This window comes from Anabrus simplex, chromosome 1 (assembly GCF_040414725.1).
Source record: "Anabrus simplex isolate iqAnaSimp1 chromosome 1, ASM4041472v1, whole genome shotgun sequence".
Classification (NCBI taxonomy): domain Eukaryota; kingdom Metazoa; phylum Arthropoda; class Insecta; order Orthoptera; family Tettigoniidae; genus Anabrus; species Anabrus simplex.
Window position 1 is genome coordinate 225,901,028 of NC_090265.1, and position 18,411 is coordinate 225,919,438.

Consider the following 18,411-nt stretch of genomic DNA (forward strand, 5'->3'; position numbering starts at 1 on the left):
TTCATTTTATTCACCTGAAAATAATGACATAAACAAAAAATACCCATAACACTTTCTCTTCCTTGAACGGACCGAAAACGTCTGTCGAACACGCTCCGTACGTGCAATATTTTGAAATACAATAATTATTATTTATAACTTCAATTGCAAGATCGCGGCATTATAATGACCGTCTATAACCTGTCCCTCAAAAATGACGTGTTGTTTAAAACCTATCTCCACTTGGAGATGATATTACAGCCACCTTCGGCCAGAACATGTCTTCCCTTGGGACTTAGTCTTTCAAACGCTGGTTTATAATGTTACTCTGAAAGACGTGGACTCGCCTCGAATTCAATTGACACACTGCGTGTTTTCAAGATGGCGCATCGCTCTTTTATGCATTTTACTCCCACTCGTGCCATTTTCACTTACCGCCAAAATTCTACAGATACTTTTCCTACCCCATAAAAATGTACTGAAGGCAGCTCTCAGTGTAACACAAAGTTATTTAATTTAGTAGCAATGTTACTGATGAGCATCTAAGAATTTAACTCAACGAATTGAACTGTTAAACGACCTCATAATATAGGCACTATATTTGGTCGATGTAACCGAGTTGGAACGAGCAGGCGCGTATTTTGACAAAATTTCCTACCATTCACTACGACAGTTTCGTTGCCAATTCCTCTTAAAACGTATCTCTTATTAGAACAAATAGTCCACCATATCCATGCTCCTGTTTCACGTGCGGGTGATATAATTTCTTTAGCGGGAGAATGAGAACAAACACCTGGTCCTCCACGTGCCGTCTCATGTCAGAGATAAAAAATGTAGACTTGTAATTTATGTGGGAACTCATGTAATAACTTTAGGACTCTGGTTCCTTATGACACAAAGGTCAAGGGTTCAATATGAAGGTCCGCGGGAGACCTCTGTTTCGCCATTACGGATCCCGAGTAAGGCAGCAGATAACCTCCGTTCTGCCAAATCACCCTTTTGTCTGTCTTGATAAATTACGACCGTGGCTTTTCGTAGCACTGTACCAGGCCGCTTTAGGTCCCAAACCCAGACTAACTCACCTGCATTCAGAGGCTTATCGCACCGTGTCTCCTGTCGTGGTCAAACTTATACTTCGCTCTGTAGTTGTTTTCCTTCTCTTCAACTTGCACGTAATACAGGCGGTCGTCCAGTGTGGCAGGTAATTGGGGTATGACGTCTCTCAATCTTCTACCCATCATAAGTTGGATGGACTATATCCAGTTCCTATCGGTGTGTTTCTGTAGGCAAGGAGAGCTAGGTACGGGTCTTTGTTTTCTTTAATATTTGTTTCGATACCTTGACGGCGGCTTCCACATAGCCGCTACCTTGGTGATGGTAGGGACTGCTAGTCTCCAATGTAAAATTATAATCTCTTGCAAATCGCTGGAATGCTGAGTTGTCTCCAAGGTTGAATTTTTTTTATTTTTTTTGTTACTTGCTTTACGTCGCACCGACACAGATAGGTCTTATGGCGACGATGGGACAGGGAAGGGCTAGCAGTGGGAAGGAAGCGGCCGTGGCCTTAATTAAGGTACAGCCCCGGCATTTGCCTGGTGTGAAAATGGGAAACCACGGAAAACCATCTTCAGGGCTGCCGACAGCGGGGTTCGAACCTACTATCTCCCGAATACTGGATACTGGCCGCACTTAAGCGACTGCAGCTATCGAGCTCGGTAGGTTGAATTGTGAGCCATTGTCTGCTCTGATGGCTACCGGTACGCCAAACTGGCAAAGCGTGGATTTACATTCTGTTATCACTCTGCTGCCTGCTCCCATGGCCTTGAGAGCATCTTGTCTGGTAGAAGGGGTTAATTTTTCTGGACTCTATATTGGATGCAATGACGGCAGAGGCGTACCCGTCTCTGTATGTCTTGAGATATGCCGGGCCACCAAACACTGTCACTGGCGCGTTGACGGCATCTTTCATGCCCATGTGACCGACATGGATACTTTGAGAATTCCTCCCGCAGCACAGCTGGCACTATAAGCCGTGTATCCCTTAACAACATGTCATTGATGACTATGATTTCATCTCTCACACCCTAGTTTGGGAGCAAATTCGCAAGGAGCTTCGAACGCTCAAGTCAGCCTGTAATGGAGATGTCAAATAAGGATTTGCACATATGATCTTGATATTGAGCAGTTACAATTCGCTGCGTGTTTTTGTTCGTTGTTTGGATGTTCAAGAAAATTTCCTTTTGTATGCACCTCAATCTTCTTCCAAATCATACTGTACCGCTCTATATTGTCCAAAAGGTTCCTGGATAAACAATCCGCAGGAATCATGTGCTTCCCCAGTGTGTAAACTATTTTGTATGAGAAATGCATTACACTTATTCGTAGTCAATGAAGACGTTGTGTCAAGTCATCCAAACTTTTGTCTGCAAAATCTTCAAAAGTGGTTTGTGATCAGTCTCCAAAAAGTATATCTTTGCCTAAGATATATACTTTTAATTTATCACAGCACCAGGTCATGGCCAGCGCCTCGCGTTCTACATTGGAGTATTCTGCTCGCCAGATGACAATGCTCTCGATATGTAGGAAATAGGACGAAACTTAGAATCATCTTGTTGTTGGAGAAGGACGCCGCCAACTTCAAACGATGAAGACACCACTTACACCATGGGAGGATTTTCAGTGCTGCAGAATGCTAATTGTGGAGCTTCAATCAGAAGTTTTTTATTGCTATCAAATGTGACTTGTTGAGATTTTCCCCAATACCAGGTGTTGTTCTTGCTGAGCAAATCATGGAGAGGCAACAGTAACTGGGAGCAGAAAGGGATATATTTTCGTATGAAATGAACCATTCCTAGAAAACGCTGTAAACCTTCCATGTCTATAGGTGGCTTCATATTGCTAATAGCTTTAACTTCGTCTGGGCCGATAGAAACTCCGTCTGCCAACAACATGTGCCCAAAAATGTTACTCTTTTAACTGAAAATATACATTTATCTCTGTTTAATATGACACCAACCTTATTTGGTTTTGTCAAAACTTCTTTCAAGATCTGGTCGTGTTCCGCCTGATTTTTTCCCCAAACCAAGGTGTCATCAATATGAATCTTCACGTCCCACTGAAAGACAAGAGCTTCGCAGTGTCGACGTTGAAAACATTCTGGAGCTGAGATCAAACCAAATTTAAATTTAAATCTTCCAAGACGCATGGGAGTGATGCTAAATGCATCCAATGACAGCGAGTGTTGAACGGAGTGCTTTGGGTTAACGCAAGATTTCTCTGTTTATAAAAGTAAGTTTATTCTGAGGATTGTATCTTTACTGCTGGGAGGTGGAAATAAATTGTTTTTGAAGTGGGAAGATAGCTCAGTGATAGTAACTAGACTTGATAATTATGGCCATTTTGATAAAAACAGCTCAAGTCCTCTCCTTTAGCAGACAAATGTTCACAAGATGTGATTTCCGCAAGCACATAGTGTGCCGGGAAATTAATGAATGATAAGCCACGACTAGTTATTTCGGAGAATTGAAGATGTCTTAACCACAGGGACACTGAGTGTAGACCTGTAGCTGGGTACAAAGGGAGGTCCTAACTACGAATGAGTTCAATGTTTCAAAATACTCAATTTATTCACATACGGTTCACCTTACAATTGTGCTGGTTACAGTGAATTTGTCTCCATAGATACTCCGTTTTGAACGGTGACCCAACCATTGAAACACGATCCCTCTTGTTCAGCAACCAAAACCATAATCCCTCAAAGGCAGCAAACCATGGGAACACGATCCTTCATGTTCAGCAACCAAACCATGGAACCACGATCATTCATAGGCAGCAATCAAACCATGGAAACATGATCCCTCGTGTTCAACAACCAAACCATGGAACCACGATCGGTTGTAAGCAATAATGGTCGTCGTCGATTCTAGAAGGTCTGGGGGTTGTGTAACCACTCACTGATGATGTTATGCGATTGTCCACATTTAACTGTCCCCCGTAATCGTAACGTAATATTTAAGCACTGACTCGTCTTTGACTTAGAAAGAACCAGTGTTAGTTTGGTAATATAAGTTGCACTTGTGTGAAAAAAATATTGTTGTTTCCACGTACACGAAAAAATAAGTTCGAATCCCTTTACCTGCGTGTTGTCTTCCCACTAAACTGAAATTAACACTGTTCCTTTGCACTACTAAATGCACAGTTTATTCCTATTCGCAACGGAAAATATAGTGTCTGATGAAATAACTTTAACTTAGAACGATTCCTAAATGTTCTATAATGAAATTCAATGTCTTCAGCGACCGACCAAAAGCACTTCTGAGATAAAGTGTCAATTAGCATATCGCCGTTCAAATGGAAATATCACTGTAATCACTGCATTCTACATGAATATCTAAAGCGATCTACGACTGCACTCATGATATTAAATGTCTATTCGCAAAGTACAATTCATTACTGCATTCTACACTAAGCACTTATTAATATTATGATTATTTTCTATTAGCAAAGTTCAATTCACTTGAACATATCACTTATAATGACTGCATTCTCCACAATGTCTGAAGTGAACTACTAGAACACTTGTAATACGAAAAGTCAATTAACAAAATATCTGAATATTCTATCATTCAAGTCGCAATGTTAAAGTTTACTATTAAGTTCACTTTGAAACTGTTCTGACATATATTACACACGTTAAGTATTGGTTATACTGTGATTCACAAGTCCTGGAGTCATGGACGCCCATACCCGGGGCAAGGTGGCGACGCCCCCCCCCGCAGCTCTCTGGGAAAGGGAAAAATCTAATATAGTCAGGTGTTTTTCTTTCAAGAAAATGATTTTAAGTCGGTTTCCGTAGAAGTGGTAGGGGATACCGTGTGTGGTACTCTACCGAGGAATAGAAGTCATCATTCATCTTCCAAAATATTAAAAATACTACATACCACCAGGTCTAGCCCCCCCCCCTACAAACTATCTTATGGGCGTCCATGCCTGGAATCGAAAGAGAATATTTACAAGTTCATTAATAAGGTTCTACTCACTGAAAATGTAAGTTCCGTAACACCGGAATTATTTTATGTTCAAAGTTCACACTTCACTCGGACATAGTCTCGTCTTGTATGTATGACTTTGTAGCACGCAGCGAACCAACATCGTTGGGGTGTAGACTGCTGTTGAACAGTTGCTGAACTGATGACAGTACCCAGAGTGCTGCCTAGTGATGGGCAACGCTCTCGCTCGAGACTGACGTCACAGATCTCGAGACTCTCGCGAGAATCTCGAGACCAGTCCTCTTGTAGTGCAAGCTGTGCGACGTACCAGTAACTACGACTGTAAACTTGATAGTATAGTATATCATTGGCAGTTAATGCGTGAAATAACGTTCTCATATGAAAACGTATGAGCCAATACGTTTTGTCAAAAGCCTGGAAAAGTACTGCAAGTTGAACTATGAGCTCCTTAATACCATTAACGAAAGTGAAGACATAATGCCAGTATCTTAAACTGTTCACGACATATTTGGGGTGGACATCTTAGCTGAATAACCCTGCATATTTGTGAATAACTGTAGGTAGAATGTACACCTACTTGGATACTAGAGGCGTGCATTATTCGAACTTGAGACGGGGAAGATGTGTTTTGCTGCATATGCAACCCCCATTTCACATGAGTGGAACGTGTAATCTAAAATGCCCGACTTTGCTCCAATTCTTTCAGCAGGGGTGATGGGCAACGCTCTCGAGTCCAGTTCTCGTGTGCTGCGAGCTGCGCGACGTCCCAGTATCTACGAGTGTAAGCTTGATATTTGTCATCAGCAGTTCTCATATGGAAACGTATGTGACAATAAATTTTGTCAAAAGCCTAGGAAAGCACTGCATGTTGAACTATGAGCTCTTTAATACCATTAACGAAAGTGGGGAACACGGAAGGAGCCTCCCCGAAGAGTGCTAGATAAGGCATTCGGGCGTTCCCTGGGCAACGGTGATACACCGGCTGATTCTTCCACGAAGGCGCTGCTACACAGCAACAAGCAGATGATAGCAAGTACTATGTCCACTAACAGTCCTTTTCAGGACCAACCAGAACACTTGTCGATCAGACTTGGTAACAATCTCCGCATTTGTCACTTAAATATCGAATCTATATCACCACCAAAGAGTCAGTATCTGTCTCGCCTTATGCTGGAGAACAACGTGGATTTGATAGCACTACAGGAAACACATACCAGTGACAGTGAAGATCTCTACAGGAGAGGAAAAATAGGTGGTTACAATCTTGCTGGAGCATTCAATGATGAACGTTATGGGATCGCAACTTACATCAGATCCCAGTTAACTGATTTTAAAGTTGTTTATGAAGACAACTCAACAGATATCTCTGTCCTGGCAGTGGAAATCTCAGGCATTACTGTTGTGAATATCTATAAACCACCAGCAGTCAGTTGGTCCAGCTGTTCATTAAAAGTTTTTGATCACCCTGTTTTGTACGTCGGTGATTTCAATAGTCATAGCCCAGCATGGGGATACGAATTTGAAGATGACAATAGGTCCAACCTAAATAACTGGATTGAAGCAAACTCCCTACAACTCGTCTTACAATGCTAAACATCCTGGCACATTTCATTCTGGCAGGTGGCTAAAGGATTATTCTCCTGACCTGTTCATAGTGTCACAGTCAACTCCTGAGAATCATCACATGGTACAACGAAAGGTCATCAGTTCCTTTCCTCACAGTCAACACAGACCAGTTATTATTTACTATGGCACTGAGATCCCTCTTGTGTCTTCAGTACCACAACCTCGTTGGAATTTTCGACTAGCAATGTGGGATAAATTTGCAGAAGGACTTGATAACACTGTACAGTGGATACGACCAGTTCCTGAAAATTACAATAGATTTGTCAACGCCATAAAAGCTAATGCTAGAAAGTTCATTCCCCGGGGATATCGCAAGACGTATATACCAGGATGGTCAGAAGAATGTAATCAGCTCTACACCGAATATCAGAACTCTCCTAATAAAACAACAGCTGATGAGTTGCTAAGGGCTCTAAATAAATCTAGGAGAGAGAAGTGGCACAGAACTACAGCAGAGATAGACTTCACACACTCTAGTCGTAAAGCCTGGAACCTCATAAGAAAACTTGGTAGTGACCCTACAATGAAACGCAGAAGTTTGCCAACGAACCCAAACACCATTGCCTCCAGACTGACACAAATCTCTAGAGCGAAGATGGACAAGGTACACGCAAGGAGTGTTAAGAAGCAACTAAGAACGAGAAGATCACAGTTGACATACCATCCGGAGTATTCCTGTGACTTCAGTACTGAAGAACTGGACAAGGCTCTATCCAAGATAAAGATAAATAAATCTGCTGGTCTGGATGAAATCTATCCGGAGTTTCTGAAGGCCACAGGCCCTGGTACAAAACAATGGCTAGTCAACTTCTTCAATGAAATTCTACGAACTGGTAAATTACCTAAGTTGTTAAAACAAGCCAAAGTAATTGCAGTCTTGAAACCAGGAAAGGAAGGAACTGATGCTTCACATTATCGACCAATTTCACTCCTTAGTGTAATCTACAAGATGCTTGAAAGAATGATACTTAACCGTATCCAGGAAGCAATAGAGTCATCCCAGTTGAGCAAGGGGGTTTCAGAAAGAATCGTAGTTGTTATGATCAGGTGTTAACACTGACAACAGAGATTGAAGCACGATTCCAGAAAAGACTGAAGACTGCTGCAGCTTTTGTCGACCTTACATCAGCCTATGACACGGTCTGGAGAGAGGGACTGTTGCTCAAGTTTGATCAGGTCATCCCTTGTCAGAAGCTAGCATGCTTACTAAACAACATGTTATCCAACCGTCGACTTGCTGTATTTCTGAATGGTGAAAGAAGCAGGTGGAGATCTCTAAATAATGGTTTACCCCAAGGGTCAGTTTTATCTCCCATTCTATTCAATCTTTACATCCATGACCTGCCAAGAACAACTTCAAAGAAGATACAGTTTGCAGATGATCTAGCTTTAATTACTCAGAGTACGGATTTGGCACACTGTGAGGATGTACTTACAGAGGACCTAGCTACCATGTGCGACTATTTTCACAAATGGAGACTCCAACCAAATCCTAGTAAAACGGAAATAACAGCATTCCACTTGCATAACATGGAAGCTAATCGGAAGCTACATGTGCTTTTTAACGGAACAGAAGACTCCCACAACTTCTTCCCAAAATATCTGGGTGTCACACTGGATCGGTCCTTGTCGTTCAAACAGCATTGCTCGAATCTGTCAAAGAAGCTGAGTACAAGAGTAAATCTACTGCATAAACTAGCGGGCAGCAACTGGGGTGCAGATGCAAACACTCTTCGCACTGCTTCACTTTCTCTAGTATACTCGGCTGGTGAGTACTGCGCTCCTGTGTGGGAAAACAGCGTACATTCGAGCAAGATTGACGTACAGCTCAATGAAACCATGAGAGTTGTTACTGCTACAGTGAGGTCGACTCCTACTCAGTGGCTGCCTGTTTTAGCAAACATTGCTCCTCCAGATCTGAGGAGAAAAGCAGCAAAAGTACAGTTGCTCAAGAAGACCTTTGCACACAGGAACTCACTTTTGTTCAATGCCTTACGAGATCCACCTGTGATGAGGTTAAAATCCAGGAATCCACTCTGGACTGATCTACACTCCTATGAAAAATTCAGTGTAACAGCAGAATGGAGACAGCGATGGGAACAATGTCCACCCATTAACGCCTTTCTGATTAAAGACCCAACGAAGAAAGTGCCAGGTTTCGATCTTCCTCGACATGAGTGGTCAAAACTCAACCGTTTCAGAACAGGCCACGGCAGGTGCCGATATATGATGAAAAAGTGGGGATATTGTGAAAGTGCTGCGTGTGAGTGTGGTGCTGAGAAGCAGACATTGCTTCATGTTGTTGAGAGCTGTCCACTGTTAGCATTTAAGGACGGTTTACGGACTCTGCATGAATTGACACCAAGTGCAGTGGACTGGTTGTCGAAGCTGGACATTCTAGTTTAATTACCTCTATATTTTAATGTGTATGTTAATTGTATATTTTTACAGATTATGCTTGTAAATGCCATACGATAATAATAATATAATAATTAACGAAAGTGAAGACACAATACCAGTACGGTATCTTAAACTGTTCACGATTTATTTCAGGTGGACTTCTCAGCTGAATAACCCGTATAATTGGTTAATAACTGTTATTAGGATGTAAACCTACCTGGATGCCTCATAATCGTTGTCGGCAGGATAGCTTCTTGTGATTCAGACCGGGCCGGAGGTGTTCTGTGACTATTCCTCTTCATTTATGTGTTTTTAAGTGTCGGATCATCCCAGTATTCCTGCCGACGTATTTTTCTTCTTTTGAATAAACAGAAGAGCGGGCTGTGCTATGTGGCATCTCTTCCATATAACCGACAACCACGACTTACGTTGCATTTTGGACATCGTCTTCAAGTTGCCGCGTACAACTAGACGCAATTACACATTGCACTGTCATATACCGAAGTACCTAATTATGACGGGAGTACTCTATAACATTGTAAGGAATTATTTCCTTCGTCACTAAAATATCGGCAAATACAAGCAGTGGTTATATGTTATTGAATGTGGGGTCTGAAAACGCTGTACACCTACCAGTCGAAAGAATTGGAGCAAACTGAAGCATTTTAGATTACACATTCCACTCATATGCAGCAAGGCGCTTCCTGCCTCGTCTCGAGTTCGAATAATGCACGCCTCTAGTACCCAGGTACGTGTACCTACAGTAGCCGTCAGGTTTTTTGCTTAAACTACTCATTAGTGTACCTACCAGTGCATACAATGCCAGAATGCGCATCCTTCATAATTATGTTATACTGTGTCAAAATAGACCTCGGTAGAAATGAACGTCCTAGTCTCTTGTTGACACGAATTTACGAAATGGAGAAGGCCCGTGGTTGGCTGTTCACATACTCGGCACAAACCAGCTCCGACTACCTGTAGGCATACGACGCTGCTCGCCGCACAATGAGCGGACAACGGTCTCGAGATCTCTCGAAATTTCTCGCGAGAAATAGTGCCTGCGCTAGTCTCGAGAAATCCCGAGACCTAGTCTCAGATTGCCCATCACTAGAGCTGCCCTTTTACATAGAAATGGCTAGGGCTCTCTAAAGAATAGGTATGCTCGCCCGCCATTTTGGTTCATTCCTGTACTACGTTGGTAAGACAGTTGACCGCCCCAGCCTTGTATATCCCTCTTTTTTACTGTTTACCAAGCCTGAAAATAATACTAAACTAACATAATATAAAAATACTCATTCTCTGTATTACTCAAACGGTTACAGAACATAAATGTTACCATATTTCGTACATTATTGTATAATTTTTACTCGAGACGGTGACCGTAAAAGCAAAGTCGTTGATACTCGTAATTTGGCTTTTAAAAACAAACTAGGCATATATTCTCACTGGAGAAATATTTGGAAAAATAGCTTACTAATAAATCGGTTTATTATATTATCGATAAGTAGAATAGGTTGTTCGTAACCTATGCGCCGCGGTACCTTCAACTGAAATGAGGGACACCGTGGTGTTGATATAGACTACTGTCATTCCTAAGTCGTGGAATTTGACGTGATAATAGGCCAGTGTCGAAGATACATAAATTGTGATAGAAGATTTTGATACCATATGATCTCAGTCGGTATTTCATACTTGCGTGAAACTGATTCATCGAACAAAAATAACGCTGAAATATGATTATGAAGACGAACACTCAAGTAACTGGGAATTTTTAGGCTTATTTCTTTCTTCTAAAATTTAGTCCCTTTTCTTAATTACTTAATCTGTTTACCCTCCAGGGTTGGTTTTTCCCTCGGACTCAGCGAGGGATGCCACCTCTACCGCCTCAAGGGCAGTGTCCTGGAGCTTCAGACTTTGGGTCGGGGGATACAACTGGGGAGGATGATCAGTACCTCGCCCAGGCGGCCTCACCTGCTACGCTGAACAGGGGCCTTGCGAGGGTATGGGAAGATTGGAAGGGATAGACAAGTAGGAGGGAAGGAAGCGGCCGTAGCCTTAAGTTAGGTACCATCCCGGCATTTGCCTGGAGGAGAAGTGGGAAACCAAGGAAAACCACTTCCAGGATGGCTGAGGTGGGAATCGAACCCACCTCTACTCAGTTGACCTCCCGAGGCTGAGTTGCCCCCGTTCCAGCCCTCGTACCACTTTTCAAATTTCGTGTCAGAGCCGGGAATCGAACCCGGACCTCCGGGGTTGGCAGCTAATTACACTAACCACTACACCACAGAGGCGGACCCCTTTTCTTATTTACCAGTATTTAAAAAAGGACATTCTATGTGCAAAATAAAAATTTTTAGTGAATGTTATGCATCTCATCAGCTTATGCAATTGTAATTAACAGAGGATTTTAGTTTATTCAACTGAACATTCATGAAACAAATATTATTATAAATTACATTCAGGAAGAAAACAGGAATAGAGTAACTACTTCTATAGCTGAATCTTCTCTCCCAGCCTGAAGTATTGCACTGATAATCAGTTACCAGTGACTTGTAAGGGGAGTGACTCATGAGCTGTGGAGAATATTGAATTTTTTTACTTAGGCAAAGTGAACAGTAGCATTTTTTTTCTTTTTTTTACAGAGATTCCTCTAGTTTGAGGAGAAGTATTATGATTTCTTAACACAACTCACCTTGTTAAATTTCAAAGGGTTGCAACATTGGTTAACTTGCTCAGGCAGCACATTTTTAAAAAAATATGAAATTTAAGTAATATTTTACAAATTTACTGTCTCCTTTTATTACAGTATTTACAAAACAATAACATTCCTTGTTTACATTTTTCTCTTCTTTTCCGAAGCAGTCCCATATATTTTACCTCGTTTCCGTACATTCTTGTTAAAGTCCACAACAGCATAGGATCGAATTTTGAAGAAATGTCTAACAATTTTTTCTTTTAAATTACAACACATTAGAAAACATGTAATGGTACATTTATCACTCAAAATATTCTCTATTACAAGATTTGCACCATTTTGCGTTATATAATGCTTATAGTCTCTATAGGAAACCTGACAGTGACAATTTAAATCCATAACTTCACAATTTGGTTTCTTTAGACCACCCAAATTTAAAAAATTTACTAATGTTTCAGAGCTTGAGTCAGAAAGCTCATAGTTCAAAAACTGTCTGCGTATACCACAGATCTTGGTTTTCAGTAATGCATTTGTTGTACTGCCACCGATGTTGAACAAATTATTTCCGTCATATGAAGTTAGTTTTGACAAATATTGTAACTGAGGAGTTTGGATACTGAACTCTTGTTGCTGGACTTTGGGGGCAAAACTGAATATTGAATGATCCACAGTGACTATATTAAGGGGTGTAGTAATGTCAGTGGCAGTTGGATGCAGGTTTAAATCAGCAATTGAAGTAGAAGGTGTAGCAGAGGTAGTGGAGGCATAATGCAGATCAATAACAGAAGGAGAAATGGGTTCAACAATGTCAATGGGAGTGCGATACTGATCAACAGAAGTTGAAGTTAGTGCAGTGACATCAATGGGATGCAAATTAAAGGCAGAAGTTGAAGTGATGTCTGAGGAAGTAGAATTAAATACTGTAGTTTCAGAAGAAAATGCAGTAGGCCTACTGTCAATGAAAGAGGGCATAGGTGGTATAGGAACTGAGGCAGAAATTGGTGCAGATGGAATATTTTGTGGTATATGATCAATTAAGAATGAATCACTGTCACTAAAATAGGAAGATCTCTTTACATCTGAGATAAATTGGGAAACTGTTATAAGTTTCAATGCTTTGAGGCACTGTAGTGCAGAGGGCCAAGAACCAGCTTTTCTCCTAACTTGTGAGAAAAATATTTTCAACAGCATCTTGAGTAAACCTGTGCAGTAGCACAAATTTATATCCTTCATTTAGAAGTTGCTCTGAAATTGAACACAATGACAATGTTGACATAATCATTCCTGTATTCAGAGGTTTCCAGCCATTACTTATTGAAATATTTTGAAAGATCTCTACAAATTGACTAAGGAATTGAAATTTTACATTTTTGTTTTTACCAGTCACACCTGCCTTTGCAACTTTCGATGAACACATTGAAAACCACTGTGCAATTAACCGACAAAAGTATGCTATAGTTAATGCTGCAGGGGACAACATTTTTAACGTTACAGCCAACTCCAGTGCTGCTGCTGTCTTTACTGAAAAGAAGTGAACAGCTGAGCCAACATTCATTTTACTAAAATGACTTGGCTCCACATCAGCTCTCTGCAAATGATGAAGTAATCTCAATTCCTTGTTCTTATTAATTTCCAAGTGCCATAGCTGTACAATACATTTTCCAGACACAACGCTATTCGGAAGCCCTTCATTTCCTACAAGTGACAGAGAGATGAAGACATGTATTTAAAACTGCACTTTTCAAGTTTTTAAGGAGATGGCAAATGTCTGGTACTACATAAATGTCATTATTATTAATACTGAACTTGACATTCCTTCAACTTTCATTTCGTGTCACCTCTACACCAAAAGCAGCCCACATAGCTCTGTTGTTGCTACCCATATCTGAAGAGATAGAGATAACACGAAGGCCACACAGCTCTGAAAAATGAATACATCTTTCAATAAGTTGTTTTTGTAAAACACCTTTGGTTGAAGGGCCTGTTGCTTCACATGCTATAACATATTTCCAAGCACTTTTTACACCTCTGATTAGAACAAGAGTAATGTGGTTACCTAAAGACTCAGTATCACCAAGAGTAATATTTCCACAAAATAAATACTCATGCTTATTAAAATAAATTGACTTACTTATTTCCATTTCATCAATGGAGAGAGTACACACTCTGTCTAATACATCTTCATTAATGCATTTTTCTTGTGAAGTTCACTTCTTAATGAGTTGATTTCTTCCTGCAACTCTGCTATTGTAGAACTAGTAGAAAGTCCAAAGGCTTCACTATTTGATGAACAGCCTTCTTCATTCTGAAGCTGTTGTTCAGAAACATTCTCTTCTGAATGCTTATTTTCATCTTGTGAAGTCTTCTGGAAGAGAATACAAATGTTATTATTACAAGGAAGCACATAATGGATCTGAACTAAAAGTGATCTCACATATCTTCCTTCCACTAGGCATTCCTTTTGTAAGAAAAATTGAAGACTGGCTCATTTTAGGCAATCAGAAAAATTACACATTTATATTTATAATTAATAATATTAACAATATATCTGTGCTAAAATATTGAAAGTAATTTATTTGCTGCTTCTTCGTTTTCTGTACATTATCAATAGAATGATTGTTTTTTACTCTGTACTCTGAACAAAATTTATATTTTATGGTATTCTTTGTCAGTTTGGCAACCTCAGTCATTTGAGGAAGAATAAATATTATTATACATACCTTATACTGAGACTTTCTGGCAGATAAAAGTCTTCTGGGGGGATTTGGGACATTAAACAATGTAGGAATTGCATTGGGCTTCAGTTTTTTCCAACCATCTGCTCTCTTATGTTCCCACTGATTTTCTCAAAGTGTACCTAAAATGGAAAACATTGCACATGAAGATTATGAATCTTGATCCCCAAGTGAAGGAAGCTTGCCCTGCACTTCAAGTTAGCATCTCTCATACAAGATAGTACAAGTTTTTATATCTGTGGATTTACACATTATGAATCAATGCAAATAATGTTCACCTAGTTATTGTACCTACTAGTGCACCAGTACATCCACTATAAACAGACCTATCCAATATTTCATTTTAAGAGGGAAAGTAGAGAAATTCATTGTTTTCTGTATTTTTTTTTACCATGTTCTGCATTATCATGTTCACTCTGAACCTGGTAAAGAAAATTCACCTTTATGAATAAATTTATTACCATCATTGCTACAATGAATTGATGTGTCTACTGCAATGAAAGATTAATTTGGACTCATTTGTAAATAATACTGGAACCTCAATTGAATCAGGTAAAGTACTACAAAATGTCATGAACCAACTTACAATAGTTTTTCCATCACACGACTCATGTTCTTGTTCTGAAACCATGAATTTCAATATTTTAAGCAGAAACATGGCAATAGACCTACCGTTCTATGTCCGTTTGACAATGTCATGAGTCCTAGTACTGTGGTCATTTCATATCAGACATTTCTGCTAGATAGATGAATACAACTAAGCAGGGAGATACAGTGTTTCCCCTTCTCTGCTTAGAATAGGTACCATTCTATGATAGTTTTATAATAACTGATGCCCATCATTACAGAGATGAACCTTACAGTAAAGCATTTTAAAATGCTCAAAATGTCTCATTTTTGCAAATATATGCACATACCTAAAATGGTACTCATATCTGTTGACATTATTGTTGAACTGGTACCTACAATTTTGTAACTGATTTGAAGTAGGTACCAGTTTTTATTTCCTAGCCCTGATTAAAATTTGCAATCATGTTACACAGGTACCTCAAAATCTTAAGTGTAGGCCTATTTATTAACAAAACAAAATCCTCAAACATTTACACCTTACCTACCTCCACATCAAAACTATTAAGGGCTTATGATTATTGAGACAATATTTAAAATATCATAGTGGTAAGGTATGCATAGACATTATTTTAATGGAATATTGCTTAAACGGTAAGTAAAATTTCAAATCTTTACTTGGGTGGACAGAAGTATGACCTTTCTAAGTATGCTATTCATCAGCATATAGGCCTAATATACTTTTATTCTGAATTAGGCATATTACGAGGAAGTTTTAGTATTTTATGATCAGACATTATTCTCATACAGACAGCCTTTCTACTAAATCTATGCGGCTATTGTCGGTAGTCTGCCCTTCTTGATCAGACCAAAGCTGTATCAGAATGTCCATGCATAAGAAATGATAATTGCTTGTACTGTGCATACTTGAAAAGAATACCGATAACAGAGAGGCAAGCTATAGCACTAAAAAAATAAATAACTCTCAGCATTAATCATTAAAAAGGTACAGTACTTCTAACCCAATGTTTAATGTGAAATAACTTACCTCACAAATCCTCGAAGTTGATGTTGGTTTCCACCTGTCACGTCTACAGTTTTGAAGCCAGATTGCTCTCCTAGAATTTTCACAAGGGAATTTAAACAACCTGTATCCCGCACTAGAGACATTACTACAATTAGGTGCAGAACAACCCACCATAATGAAATAAATATACACACAAATATAGCACTATTCTGTCCATACACGTGGTGATTATAGCGATACGTTCAATGTGATGAAGCGAGCGCTCGTAGGAGAAACTAATGTTTGATCACTTGGTACATTGCGCATGTATGAACCAAAATGGCGGGTAAGCATACCCATCTTATAGAGCCTTAGAAATGGCCATGACGTCACGTTTTACAAAACCTTGAATATCTCCATAATCCCTGGATCGAGTTTAGATAATTTAACATGAGGAGACATTTGATATGTGTACTATAAGATGCCGTTGTTTCAAAATTGATATCTCAATTCGTTCAGGATTTAGAAAAAATCTTGAATGGATGTTTCGAGAATGTTTGATGTAACCTGTCCTTGGCAAGCCCTTGGCTAGGCGATGACGCAAGCAGCGTTGTGCGGGTGGACTACTTGCTCCTGTGAGACTTAAATTTCTTCGACCACTCGAAAAATACACAAGCCAGTACTTTACCAGTTCTTTATGGTGAATATTAGTTAAGAAATACTTTATGTATGGCCAATTCCGGCACAATAGATATCGCAACACTGTTCACTTGGGCTTGAGAAGTGTTAGGAGATTATAGCTGTCAGCCTCAAGATTCTCGAGCAAGAATAATTCCCTCTTCAGAAGAATGTACCTATTGTAATGTGATCGAAACCTGAATAGTTTTATCTAATGAGCTGTGAGTCTAGTTTTTCATATTTAACGATTTAATGCTTATCTCCACCCAAAGAAACACGATAATTTCTCACAACATCTTGCTGATGAGACACGTCTCACGAGACTCTCGAGAATCATACATATTCAGCATCTTCCCCCCAGAAAAAACTCAGTTGAAATTGCTTTATTCTCTTTCCTAATATGCTGTTTTAAAGTGCATAGTTCATATACACAAAAAGATTCTGTAAGTGATAGTCTAAAATGTCACTGTCGAGTCTGAATAATTCAACTAACCTATGTGAAGACTAGTCCTTTAAACATAAAGATAACCATGATGTGCACTCAGAAGGTTAATTTTAGGCAACAAGAATATCCTGAACTGATAGTTTTGATTTACTTAACATAACCTATTTGGTTGTACTGGAGACATGTTTGCTAAAATTTACTACATATTTTCATATCTATTTTAAGTAGGTTTTTCTGAACAGGGACTCACAAATTGGTTTATAACCAATGATGACTATCTTGTCCAAGAAACTGGAAATTTGTTGATCAATGTCTGAAGGATACAGCACTTTCCTTGAATATTTTATTATACCTGTCTTTTGCTAATGTGATGAAAATGCGTGATGTGAATATAAGAGCCTAAGAAACCTTCTGTTCCATACTTGTAATCTGCCATCAATGGCAATTTCTATTCAATATTTCTGGTGTGTTAGTATTGCTAACTGCAAAATCAATTTCATTGAGATAATTTCCTTCAAGATTCAGTATGTCTCCATGTTGTATAAAGAGAAATTATTCAAATAATATATTATCTCAAAAGGTTAATATATAACAGTACCGGTACCTTTTATTTCAGCCTCTTCTGTGTCAAGAGGCCGAGGCCTGAGCTAGATGAAGTTTTCACTGGTCTTTCATCAAACCAGCTGTGACATGAATCCCTGTTCTATATAAATCTGTTGATCGCATGGCAAAAATTTGGTTAGTTACATTTTTTAAAACATTTTTATTCACGATCAATACCTTACACATACATACACAGGTAGTAAAAGATACAGTGTGAATCCCACATAAGGTCAACTTGTGTGTGGGCTTCAAAAATACAATAGCTAGATTATGTACATCATGGTATCTAGTGAATATCATTTACCAGTACTCCATTTTAATTTTGGTGATATTGTACTACAGTAATTTTATGAACTGTTTATCTGCATTTGGTGTAATAAACAGGAAGCTGGGTTAAGGAGAAGGTTGGTTTCTTAGTAGAGAGGAATAGTGTGCTAGTTGATTCTAACATTATAATGGAAATTTATAAGTTGATCTACTTTATAATAATTGTTAATGAGCCATGTGAATAGCCTTTTCTTCAGGGTTTTCTGGTTGCCACTGATCACATTCACATGTAATGCATTGTATATCCGTGGCCCTAGACAACTTAGATTTCTTTGTCCAAGTAAAGTGTTCCGGCGTGGTATACATATTCCAGTTCTGTCTTGCAGCCTAGTACAAATTTT

General features: G+C 39.3%; 1 protein-coding gene across 2 annotated transcripts in view; it reads right to left on the bottom strand.

Annotated features, from left to right (window-relative positions):
* LOC136864279 (gastrula zinc finger protein XlCGF57.1) overlaps positions 1 to 18,411 on the bottom strand; it is a 231,976-nt gene that overhangs the window by 39,882 nt on the left and 173,683 nt on the right. The window contains exons 6-7 of one of the 2 annotated variants that reach the window (XR_011017793.1): positions 14,430 to 14,566; positions 14,036 to 14,074 (exon numbers count right to left, since the gene is read on the bottom strand). The exons of the other annotated variant lie outside the window; for it this stretch is intronic. The gene's annotated coding sequence lies outside the window, so the exon portion shown is untranslated. Of the gene's footprint in view, positions 1 to 14,035; positions 14,075 to 14,429; positions 14,567 to 18,411 lie in introns of those variants that run through there. 2 annotated transcript variants of the gene reach the window in all.